Genomic DNA, 13,880 nt, shown 5'->3' with positions numbered 1-13,880 from the left:
GTCTCTTGAGTTTTGGGAATAGCCAGAAGTCACACGGAGCCAAATCAGGCGAATACGGTGGTTGCGGAACGATATGCGTGGATTTTTTGGCGAAATGGTCACGAAGAACGAGTGCAATGTGAGACGGTGCATTATCGTGATGCAAAAACCAAGAGTTGTTGGCCCATAATTCTGGTCTGTTTAGACGAATTGCTTCACGTAAATGAAGCATAACGCTCAAATAATGTTCCTTATTAACAGTTTGGCCAGGTGGAAGAAATTTATAGTGCACCACACCACGAAAATCGAAAAAAACTGTCATCATGACCTTTATTTCGGTCTGGCCTCGCCTTTAGCACGATATTCGCTTGATTGGTCGGTTGTTTCAGGGTCGTAAGCATAAATCCAAGTCTCATCTCCCGTAATAATGCATTTGAGCTTGTCCTGATAGTCTGAAAGCATTGTTTCACACACATCAACGCGACGACATTTTTCCAAGAAATTGAGAGTTTTCGGTACCAAACGAGATTTGACTTTTCGTAGGCCCAAATGGTCTTTCAAATGGTTTTCACAGATCCTTCTGATATTCCGATCATATCAGTAAGGTCTTTAACAGTCAACCGACGATTTATGAGCACTAACTCCTTCGCTTTATTGACGTGTTGGTCATCTGTTGACGTCGATGGTCGTCCGGAGCGCTCCAAGTCATCAACACGTTCTCGACCCTCTTTGAAGTCTTTGTACCACTTATAAACATTTTTCTGCGGCATGGTCAAATCACCAAATGCCTTCTGCAACATGCTAAACGTTTCCGCAGCCGAAATTTCATTCCGCAAACAAAATTTGATGGCACTTCACTGCTCAATCAAATCAGACATTGTAAAAATCGAAAAATGCATCTTGGTCGTTTGGTAAACACAAGCGTAAATATATTACTGATAATGGCATTCACATGAAAGTTAGCCCAGATGTTATTAACAGTGCTGCCAACTCATGAAAATAAGTAGAGCAAAATTTTAAACCCGCGAAGTTTGATAAATAAATTCACCTTACTTTTTGCCCACAGTATTACATATTTGTTTGTAAAATCCATGCGTTTTCTTCTGTTGATTTCGGACATTTAAGGTTTTCTACGTGCCACACGTCTGTGATACCCATCTTTTTTAAGTATTTTACGTTCAGTATCGTCAACTACCATTCGCAATTCACAGAGAGAACGTCGGTTCGAATCTCGGTGAAACACCAAAATTAAGGAAAACATTTTTCTAATAGGGGTCGGCCCTCGGCAGGCAATGGCAAACCTCCGAGTGTATTTCTGCCATGAAAAAGCTCATCATAAAAATATCTGCCGTTCGGAGTCGTCTTAAAACTGTAGGTCCTTCCATTTGTGGAACAATATCAAGACGCGCACACCACAAATAGGAGGAGGAGCTCGGCCAAACACCCAAAAAAGGGTGTACGCGCCAATTATATTTATATATCGTCGTGCACATGCTTGCCAAAGTAATTTGAATTGTTTTTACATAATTTGAGAAGCAGTAATTCGAGGATTATTTTTCACTGATTGCAATATGGTTCGTTTTTCAATTACGTTCAGCTTGCTAGGTCGACCAGAACGTGGCTTTGGCACAATTGAACCAGTTGTATTGTATGTTTGTACGACATACTACGCAGAAGAGTGATTTGCCTTCATTTCTAAGTTTCAGGATAATTTTTTTCTCGCCATTACTAATTTCCTTAGTTTTGATGGCCATCGCTATTTCTTGTACAAAAACTTGAAAATAACTCGAAACGTAGTCACAGCAAAATCATTACAAACTGAAATAAAACCGTTATTGGGTATGAATACGAGGTGTCTTCAAAAAGTATCGCGAATTTCGATTTTTTGCAGATTACGTATATTCGAATTTCGATTTTTTTGTGGCGATATGTTGATGCTCATGCCGACGAGTTCGGCCATTTTGAATGTTCAGTTAATTGTTGACATCTGCTTTACTTCCACGTGTTTCGGCTCGTCTTCGATTTTTACCTATTCAAAAAGATGGATCAAAGAACCTGTATCATATTTTGTGTGAAAAACGAACTTAAGAGCGCGGGTGCATTCCGCTGTGTCATACGGAGAAGCTACTTTCGACCAAAGCAACGTTTATCGGTGGTACAAAATGTTCTCAGAAGGCCGAGAAGATGTGAACAACGAAAAGCGTGCCGGACGTCCGAGCACTTCAACAACAGACGAAAAAATTGATGAAGTGAAGAAAATGGTACTGGCCAATCATCGAATCACCGTTAGAGAAGTTGCTGAGGACCTAGACAAATCGATTGGCTCGTGCTATTCGATTTTTTTCAATGCTTTGGACGTGAGACGAGTCTTCACAAAATTCATACCAAAACTGCTCAATTTACTAAAAGCTCAATCATCTCAATGGAATTGTCGCACGAACCAAGACCGAAAAAAGCGCGACAAGTCCCGTCGAATGTAAATGGTTTGCTTACAGTTTTCTTCGATTGCAGAGGCGTTGTGCATTATGAGTTCTGGCCACAGGATAAAACGCTCAATAAGGAGTATTACCTGCAAGTTATGCGCAATTTGCGCTAAGCAATCCGACAGAAACGCCCGGATTTGTGGAAGAAGAAGAATTGGCTCTTGAATCACGATAACGCCCCTGCTCACACATCGTTACTTATATGCGACTTTTTGGCCAAAAACAAAACACTAATGACGCCACAGCCACCGTATTTCCATATTTTCCGTATTCCCCAGATCTGGCCCCCTGTGACTTTTTCTTGTTCCCGAAACTGAAGGGGCCCATGAAAGGACGACGCTGCGCTACGATTGACGAGATAAAGATGGCATCGAAGGGAAAATTCATTCACACAACTGCATAATATCTCATGGGGATTACTTTGATGGGGACTAAATAGATATTAATGAATAAATTAATAATGTTTGACAAAAAAACAAAATTCGCGATACTTTTTGAACACACCTCGTATACCACTGCATACTGCGGGGAATCCCTGTTTTCATGTGTACGGAAGCTTTTTCTGCTTCGTTGAAGTGAAGTTTTTTTGTTTTTGTTTTGTAAATATTAATTTTTAAAGATGTACTAGGAAAAAATGTATAGAAATTGTAAAACAAATTACTGACTAAGCACATAAAAGTGTAAAATGTTTTAGTTTTCTTACAATGATTTCTTAATGTGTGGCTTTAATTTCTTTGTGTATGGATACTTTTCCAATTAGAAATAATCTTATTTTGCAACACTTAAATTTCTAGATAGGTTCATAGCCATGGCAGCTTATAAATTACAACGCAATCATCACAATTATAATTTCTAAGATACAATTCTATTTCTAAAATACACTTTCTGAATGCGAAATGTTAAATTAAGCTCCATTTTATGTAAATTTTATTACACAATATTTTTAAACCTATTTTTGTGCGCCTTTCTTGAATGTTGCATTTATGTAAGTATAACCGTTTCCCAAACATTTTCTTTAAAAGGCAAACATGTTTATTTCTTAAATGACAGGTTCAAATTAGAGAAGATATGTACAGTTACACTATCTCAAATTTTCTCTGATTCGGCACTTTACTTGAGTCCAATTCGCTCACGACAAAACCAAACAGAATATGAAAAGTCCAAAGTCATCAAAGTCCTCGTTAATGTGAGAGAGCAATCCAGTCACCGCCTCACAAATTGCATGTGGGAAAATAGCAATAATAGTTTGAATAGAATCGAAGCATACACTTCTTCATACATATCTTTGAACGTATGGATGTATGGATTTGCAGCACCTCACTTCGGAATGGCTGAAAGCAATTCATTTTTACGTAACTGCAATGCCCACAAACCTCACAATGATGGATGATTGCACAGTGAACGTGAAAATGATAGCGACGTGCATTGTGGAGAGTGAATGTGGCACTAAAATTTTTTTTTGCTCCTAGTAGGTGAAAATTTATGCAGAATTTCTAATGTCATCACTGTCGACGAATAACGATGAGTATATGATGGCGAAACTAATCACTGCCACCGCAATTTTATTCAAGAGCCCTTATGCCGAAAGAAATTCGGCTCGTTTATTATTCTTTTGGCGTTTGACTTCGTTTGTGGCAGAGAGCGAGTTAGCTTTCCTAAAGGGTTACCGTTTACTTTTCACTACATTTTACGCCACCAACTTTCTCTTATGCGTTATTTATTCCACTTTTTATTGCTGCGCTTCCTGTGGCATCTGTGCAAAATTTGTATGCATCCTCATGCCAATCCTTTGAGGCACAGTTAGAATTGTGGCCTAACGCGCTTACCACCTACAAAAGAAACTTATAAAATATGTATTTATGTATGTGTGTATATTATACAAATAGCATTTTGTGTCCGGCAGTTTTTGGCATCTGCTGGTGTCATATTTTTTTCTCCCTTTCTTCTCTTAAATTCAGTGTTTTTGGTTACTATCTTTGACCTCCTGTTTTTTATGTTTTTCCTAACGACCATAAAGTGGCAATTCCCTAACAATTTATGACGCTGGCGCTTCTGTGAAGGATTCGTAAGAAATTCGGTAATATACATATATGTACGTATTTACTAAATACAGCAACTAAAAACTAAAGGAATGCAACACCCCAACATCTTAAATAGTTTAAATCTAAACTAAAAGCTGTGCTGTGAACAAAGCACAATAATTATTAAACTGAATGATGCTCTAATCGTTAAAGAGAAATATAAGCAAAATTTTTTCGATAAGTAGTAGCTATTTTATTATAGAATTAATTAAATTAATTAATTTTGAGCAATAAATTAAAAATTTATATTTCCACAACTTTTGTATCAAGCATATGATACAAAATTATAAATAATACGTTCTCGCTCCCATTATTTTTTATATAGAATTGATTCCTCTTTTATGGAATAATTCTTACATTCTGAACCGATGTTCAATGTAAATCTAAGATAATATTGTATTAACGTTAAAGAACGAATATCACAGGCCGAAGCCTTGACCGGTTGGGCTTCACTCAATGCTCGACCGAAACCGCACCGCACATTTTCAAGGGATCAGGCAATGATAATTGAAAACGTTAGTGTTTTTTATTAATAAGACAGAGTAATAGTTCACATTAATTCCAGATTAACTTTAAGTACACACGATAACACACCAAAAAAAATTTAACGTAGCTATTCGTCTGTTATCATCACATATCACCTGCGCCGACATCGGTAGCGGCTTCCAACGGCGGACCGACTAATGCTAACTCTACCGTTACTATTTCCATCACAACATTCACGTTTGCTTCTACTGTCGATTTCGCCTCCGACGCTGCTCTTCTTTCATCCATTGCCACACTCCCATCTTTCTAAAACTACTCCCACTTTGAGCTCGGACAATACTGCTGCTGCTTCTAATATTTTAATAAAAATATAAACAAATTTAGTAGGACTAGTACATCCTTCAAGAAGTTGATGTTTTTTTTTCAAAATATGAGTGGCACTCTTACTAAGTCGGAGACTACTCGCAGTAGCCTAACGGGTTGCTGCGTGACTACCATTCGGGAGTGCATAGTTTCGAATCTCCGTGCCCGAAACAGCAAAATGATAGGAGAAGTCGAATAGCGCTTGCTCCTCAGCAGACATTGGCAAACCTCCGGGCGTATCATATTTCTGCCATGAAAAGCTCCTCATAAAAACCATTTGCATTCGGAGACGGCTTAAAACTATAGGTTTCTCTATTTGTGGAGCAACATCGAGACGCACGCCACATATCAGAGGAGGAGCTCGGCCAAACATCTAACGGAAATGTACGCGAAGTGCGAACATGAAGACTTATGTAAATAAATAGGGTTGCTGATAACCATATTTATGTTTTTGGGAATTTTTAACTTCCCTTATATATGTTTATATATATAATTATCGCGTACACTCTTTTTGGGTGTTTGGCCGAGCTCCTCCTCCTATTGGTGGTGTTCGTCTTGATATTGTTCCACAAATGGAGGAACCTACAGTTTCAAGCCCACTCGGAACGACAGATACTTTTTTACGAAGAGCGAGCTGTTTCATTGTATATTTTTCTAATAGCGGTCGCCCCTCGCCAGGCAATGGCAAACCTTCGAGTGTATTTCTGCCATGAAAAAGCTGTTCATGTGATATGAGTCAATTATTTCTAAATGCATATATTAGTTTGCATATAGGTATGAATGTGAAATGTTTAGTATCTAATTAGCTGAATTGTATTTTTTAATTATTTGAATAGCCACACTTCCTCACAACACAGCTCATTTGCGTACCTAGATAAAGGGTTTTTAATAAGAGGTGTTATTTTGATATTCAAAGAAAAATGCTATTTTTTAATATAAATGATCGGATGTTTATTTCATTATAAAGAGGAAGGTATGCCGTTGATAGTGGATAATAACATCAGGCAAATGACCACGACCACGCTTACAGGACAATATCCTTTTCATGAAATTTTCCATAACCGAATTGCAAAGTGGATGCCCTATGTCCTTGATAGCCTCACGAATTCCATCTTTGAGGTCTTGAATCGACCCTGGGCTGTTGGCGTAGACCTTCTCTTTCACGTGGCCCAAAAGAAGAAAGTCACAAGGTGTTAAATCACAAGATCTCGGTGGCCAATTGTGATCACCTCTTCGAGAAATAACACGGTGTGGAAACTTTTCCCATAAAAGATAAATGGTTTCGTTGCTTGTGTGGCACGTAGCGCCGTCTTGTTGAAAATAAACGTTGTCTAGATCAATACCATCCAATTCCGGCCATAAAAATATCGTTAATTATCTCTCGATAGCGCATTCCAATCACCTGTACACCTGTTATTGGAAAACTCTTTACATAGAAGAATTCAAAAGTAAATAGGCAAATGATCGAATTACTTCCTAACAAAAGCACACTTTATTCCTCTACATGCGTATGGGTCCAAAGCTAAAATTCCCTGACTTGCAACTACAAAAAGAAAACACATTTATAGGCGCAGCCGGATGGGCATTATTCTTTTAGTCGTGACGGATCTTCGCTCGATTAACTTGACGAAAAATGTGCATGCGAAAGCAATTAAAGACTTATCGAGTAAGATCCGCCGCTAGCGAGTATGATTATACCTCCTAAAACTTGTATAACTCTCTATTTTCCAAACAAATTTTAATTTTAGGCAGCTCTATTCCAGCGCCAATTTTCCTCAACGAGACAAAAATTCTATCTATATCTAAGATTCAAGAAATCACAAACGGCCATTCGAAAATAGTCAATATTGGAAAATTTCTTGCAGAACTATTTGCCAATATTTGGTGAATCGTGAATTGTTATGTCGAGTGGCCGCGTCTATGTAAATAGGTAGAAAACAGCAACAAGTGGTTTATAAAAAATGTCTGTCCCGGTCATTTCGGTACTAGAGAAAATTGGGAAAAATGAGTTTTTGTTCACGGATAGTAGGTAAATACCTTACATATGTGGTTCTCTAAATGATAAAAACTTACTCCCACACAGGGCTGGTACTGTACATATGTAATTACAGCCTTCGGATGAAAACCGAAGTGCCAAACACTTAATATTGAAGAATTCACTGAAGCTTGTGTGAGTTGTATACATGTGCATGCAAAGCCGCAAATTATTAAATTACAATTTTTCATTTACTTTTTATTTCAAAGTTTTAATAAAGGGTTTTTCATTAAGGGCGGGTAGATGTTGAAATGGAATAAAATGGCGTTTGCTGTGTGGCACGTAGTGCCGTCCTGCTGAAACCACATGTCGTCTAGGGCCATATAGTTCAATATGGGACATAAGAAATTGGAAGGACCACAACGTCTACCGAAAAATGGGCGCAATGCGCGCAACGTTTGCGTTAATGAACACTCATTTTGATAATAAAGTTTTATCATTTGAACGGGCTGTTCAGTCGTGTAACTTACCACGATGATTTGGCATAAACAACTGAATAATAAACAAAAGATTTGACAGATGTCACCAAAACAAAATGGCTGCCACAGGGCGCCAATTGAAAAACCCTTTACATAGTTTTCGTCTTTAATATAAATAAATAGTTACCAAGTATCAAGTATCAGTGGTTGAGATTCAGCTGTAAAACCCTCATTGGATAGCATCTCTTCGCGCCTTTTTAGCTAACAGACATTTGTAGCTACATGATTCCCCTTGCACAGTACACATTGCTCAGGGTTTTTGCACCTAAGTGCCTTATGGCCTTCCTGACCACATTTTCTACGAAGTCCCGATCTATCTGTTTGGTCCTTGCAATTTTGGGCTGCATGATTGTACCCCCAGCACTTGAAGCAATGCTTAGGAGAATTGACTATCCATACCCGGCATGACACCCAACCAATTTGCACCCGTTGAACCCCTAACACCTTTTCCGTTGTACATCGTTATTAAGCTCCTTACTGCCGTTATATCTGGACGATTAATGTTGCTTTGGGCATGAAGCGCGTCACACAATTCTTCCAAAGTGGTTACCTCATCCAAATCTCTGCACTGTACTGTTACAGTGTGAGGTTTAGCCACACTTTTCCTGTGGTTTTCAGAAAATCTTCAATCGTTGCTTAATATTCTGATGTTTTTCCGTACAGTGCCCCTTTAAACTCTGTGATCAATTCCTGTTCAGCCGTTCTGAGGATTGCTTTTATATCTTCTCCAAGAGTCTTGAGGGAGTCCAATGTTTTTACCTTATGCACAATGTCAGCATACGTACCATTTTTAGAATTGGATATGAGTATAGCATCAGGTCTGGTCCTCATCGACCGTATGTCTTCGGCACTTATTAGCTCTCTGGTGATGCATTTTGCTAACGACGTGCATCTCTTTCATTTCTTCAGCAATCGCTGTTAGAAGACTGCTACGTGCCAATTGTACCTCCTCCGGGGATCTCCGAATAAACGAGCTCCTCCTAAAACCCTAAAACTTTCGATGCCACCTACTGTTACTATTGCTTCGTTTTTATTTAAAAGTTTATATATTTTGTCCATGACCTAAGGGTCCCAACTTATGACCGCTATCTCGCTAGTATACATAGTGTCCGTAAGTCCCATGATTATCTATGAATTCAGGGAGGCCATGCGAGTGTTGACACTGCCCTTTATAAAGTAAAGTGTTCAGAGTCAGACTTCAGACGAGAACTAATGGGGAGTCATCTCAACCCAACCTACGCGGCCACCAAAGATGGCAACAGGCATTAAACGTATCGTGAGTCTTACCAAGTTTTAGTAGGACGGAGACGCAGCGAACCAGTCTGTGAGTCGTTTCAGTTGAACTGCACTCCACTTACTCAGATCACAGAGATTCACTACCTCAGCCCAATCGCGATCTGCTTCAGCTCCAGTATCATTCTGAAATCAATCCTTATGGCTCTCAAGCCACTCCACGTCATTAAAAAAGATAGCCTCTTCTAGCATGGAAAACAAACGGTGACCATGTAGCCGCCCTCTATGAGTCAATCGCTCCGGGATTCTTATGTTGTTCACCATGCTTATACATGGCGATGGGGACATTTACTTTTATTGAAGGCGGCGTCGAATTGCCTTTAACACAGAACCCTCATCGAAATATCCAGCTTTTGTACACTAGCAGTTGAGCATCCACACCGCTCAGATTTTAGTAGCCTTTCAGGACAGACATACCTTACCTCAGGCAAATACTAGCCCCTGACCCGCTGTGAGAAATTGTCTCCTGGGTTGAGCGGATCGACATTTTTTTTTGATGTGGTAGGCTCTATAGTCTGAACTCCCACCTCATGTGAGACCATTGCATAATCAAACAATTCGGAGACATATTCCAATTTTAATGCCATTTTGTGGGTTCTAACAAGTTTTAGAGCCTACATCTTCTTCGGGAATACTTTCAAAACATGGACTACTTCGTAAACATTATCAGAACTGAGTATACTCAACAATGTTTTTGAGAGCGGTTCTTTTGAAATGGGAGTGCTTTCAGTCAATAAACGTCAAATAATAAATGCCAATATCCAAAGTTGGCACAAAATTGAGGTTAACGACGCACATCTTTACCTTTTCCGATTTTTCTAACGAATCTTGTCGCTTTGTTTATGAAAATAGCACACCCGTTACTGCAATCTAAAATCGTAAACATTCAGCGTCGCTCGGCTCACGTCATAAGTTGGAACAATGCACAACAAACAAAAGGTTGTAACTGTAATTGTTTGTAAATATTCCCTGAATGGCTTGTAAAAAAGCTCGTGAACCAACTGACAGAAAAAACTGAGCGAGTGAGAAACTAAAACAAAACCATTATTCGCCTTGACACCAGGTGACAAGACAGAACAAGGCGAGACAGAGGTCATCAAGAGATACGAGTTGCCACATCTGGAAATTACGATAGTTATAAAGCACATGCATATAAGCAGAGGGGCACGTCCATAGGGTATTCAGGAGTAAGTTAAACTTTGGAACGCGTAAACGTAAAGTAGTGCGGTTAAGTATTGATTTTATTCTAAGCGAAGACTTGGTTATTTGTAATAGAGGTAAGGAGGACTTTCGTTACTGCGGCCAGGGAGGAGGTGCTTCACCTCACCCTAGCCTCTTCTTCTCTGATGTGTCGGATATCTGAGTGAGGGGTGCTTAACGCTCACTCCTTTCCCGATCATAGGTACATTTAGTTTTGTCTGAAGGAAACCAAACCTCCTAGATCATCCTACAGAAACCTTAGGAGCACGGACTGGGACTTATATTGCAGAAATGTGCGGGACCTTTTTCCGGTAGCACCACAAGAAAATAAAGATCTGTCGGAAGAATCGATAGATGAACTCTGCGTGTAACTGGGCTCTCGAGAGCTCTTGTCCACTAAGACCACCCCCAAAAATGAAAAGACACCTTGGTGGACAACTGAGCTCTCTGAAATTAGGGATTCGTGTATACGAAAGGAAGAATCTACAAGTCCGAAATTAGTAAAGCGAAGCGAGACTCATGGAGGAGATTCTGTGAAGGTGTGGAAGACTATCATGTGTCCGCGAGGCTCAGACGTATTCTCTCGAGGGACTCCACACCCATGGGGTACCTGAGGGATGGAACGGGATTGGTGGACTACGAGCAGCGAGGGCCGCTCAAATTGCTTCTCAACGCCCATTTTCCCGCAAACCCAAGTTCAAGTAATAAGTTTGCTGAATAAGCGCCACCTTGTTTAGGCGATTGACTCTTCCAAGCCCTTTAAGGCACTTGGACCCATTGCTTTATGCCTGCTCAACTGCAGAAATCTGCGGAGGTATCTTGTCATTGACTTCTCCCTATCTACGCGAGTTGCATAGATAGAAGCTACATACCCAGATCTTTGAAAGTTACATTCATACCCAGGTAGGTAGGTGAAATACTTGACGTGCCAGTCTGGCACTCCTCAAGTAGCACTAAAGCGTCGTTTTGAGACCTCCAACAGGCAGATATCTACAGCCAGCTAGAGCTGTTGATATAACGGAGAAGATTGATGGGATTTAGGTTGGCGCACTGCCCCAGGCTGTCGAAGAAAGGAGCACCCGGGAGCACTACGAGCTTGGAAATTGAATGGCGAGGAGTCCAAAAGACTTTCTGAGTCCTTCGTATATTGTACTGGGGCCAAAGGGTTTTCGAAATAGCACATGATGAAATGGAAGTCCATCTCTTCTGCGCTTTCCTGAGTAATTTGGGAGCGTTTATCGCACGCTCAACTTGCCTATTGTAAAGGCAGATCGGTAGAGTCTGCCTTGCATATTGTTGTTAAAGATATCGAGCTGTCCCTCTCTCAGAAAGAGTTCACGGTGGGCTCCTCGACATTGAGGGGGCTTTTAACAATGTCCTTCCGGAGGCAATCATCAGGTCTCTGGATAAAATATTGGCCGGAACCGACCTTACTAGTCTAATACTTAAAATGCTTAGCGATAGAACGGTCGCAGCAGAGTGGGGTGGCATCTCTCTTCGCTAGCAGGTGAGCAGAGGCACACCGCAAGGAGATGTTCTCTCGCCGTTTCTCTGACCTGTGGTGATCAACGACTTGCTAGAAGAGCTGGAGAGGAGAGCCTGTAAGTTAATGCCTACGCGGATGACATGGCACTTATTGTTAGAGGAATATGTTTAGATACTCTGATGGAACTGATGCAGGGTTATCTGAATCTAGTTGTGAAATGGACCGCAAATTGGCCGCTGGGTAAATCCTCTAAAGACAGAGCTCGTCTTATTTACGAGGAAATATAAAATTCCTAGATGCTTTCTCCCCTCAATAGCAAGCACCCGGTTGGCGCTCTCTGACAGAGTTAAGTACCTGGGGTTTGTCCTTGACAGAGGGTTAACGTGGAAGCCCAACATTGAGGAGAGAATTAGGAAGGCAACCGTTGCGTTGTATGGTTGTAGGGGGCTATCGGCAAAAGATGGTGCCTTTCGCCTAAAGCTACTTTTTGGCTTCATAAAACTTCGAAATTAGTAGAGAAATTAGTGACTTCGCTCTCGATTGCATCGGAATACTTCGATATTAGGCTCATTTGGGTTCCCGGTTACGGCGGCATAGAGAGGAAACTGCTGGGACGACGAGTTGGCCAGACAGGGGACCCTTGAGATGGCTTCATTGCAATATGAGAGGATAGGAGTTCCCTTACGAACCTGTGGTCTGCTACTAGAAAAATGGGCCTCGTGTCAACTCAGTGAACGCTGGGCTAGTATGCAAATGTGCAAAGTCGCGAGATCCTTCTGGTCGTGGGTAGATCGGGGGCGCTCGAGAGAATTTATAAAGCTAACAAAGCTACAGCTATCGAATTTCTTAGGTATCCTCTCCGGATATTGTCCGTTAGGTGGCCATGCGGTGAGGCTTGGCATTGCTTCAAGCCCGTTCTGCAAAAGCTGTCGGGAGGACGAGGTGAAATAATCTCAAGACCTTCTTCTCAGTGCTCTGCTCTCGTCGGACTAAGGTTTGAACTCACTCACTTTTTCGCTAAACCAGCGGATTTTGCGGATTTAAATATCACATATCTGGTGAAAATCATCAGCAGCTTGAAGCGGTTAACACAAACATAAATCGCCACTCGTTGGTCGTCATCCTCTAATCCAAGCCCAGGATCCTTCTGTCTGATTCCTGTTCCCCTCCCCCTGAATTTTATCGCAACGGACACAATTTTTGTCCAAGTGGGCGGCTCGTAAGGGCAGCCATTTAACCTAAGTGTTGAAATTAAATAAAGTAAATTGTGTTTCCATTATTTCTGGATTTTAAATGAAAGTTGGGTATTCCCTTGCTTGCCTACATTTACATACACATCACCACAACGCAAACAAAAATCCTACATTGACCAAAGAAATTTGTTATCAATGTTGTCGACTTGAAAGTAAAAGCAATTTGCTTGGATAAAAGTCAGACCAACAAATGAACCACATTGAAACAAATAGGCCACACTGTACTCCCTGTCAGTTGTTGCTGATTGGCGTATACAATTTGAGTCCATGAGATATGAATAAAACACAAAATGCATTCTTATACCTATATCCGCGAAAATAAAATTTACCTGAGCCATATACATATAATATAAATACTAGTTGTAAAGTATAGAAAACAATTGAAAAGCGGAAAAATTATCATTCGTCGAGAGAGATGAGCATATCGAAATAATATCATCATATTTCGTCAAAAAGTATTTTCGTTTTACTCTGTTATCACTTTTTGAAAATGAATCACTCGTACTTGAATTCTGTTTTTTCACCCAGTTGCACAAAAGTGAGGCTATTTCGAAATTCCATAAAATCATAAACAATTCTTTTTGCGTTTTATTATTGCGAAATATATATTTCACGCGTTATAATAGTCGGAATTTTTTTAAATGTGAAGCTTGAAATCCTTTATATACATTTCTATTTTTTTTTTTTGCTCTAGCAAGCACATTGAAAACAAACAGCTGATTTTGACATCATAGAATTCAAA

The sequence above is a fragment of the Anastrepha obliqua genome, chromosome 5 (assembly GCF_027943255.1).
Source record: "Anastrepha obliqua isolate idAnaObli1 chromosome 5, idAnaObli1_1.0, whole genome shotgun sequence".
Taxonomy (NCBI): Eukaryota; Metazoa; Arthropoda; class Insecta; order Diptera; family Tephritidae; genus Anastrepha; species Anastrepha obliqua.
The sequence above is the reverse complement of the archived record's forward strand: the minus strand, read 5'-3'. Positions refer to the sequence as shown.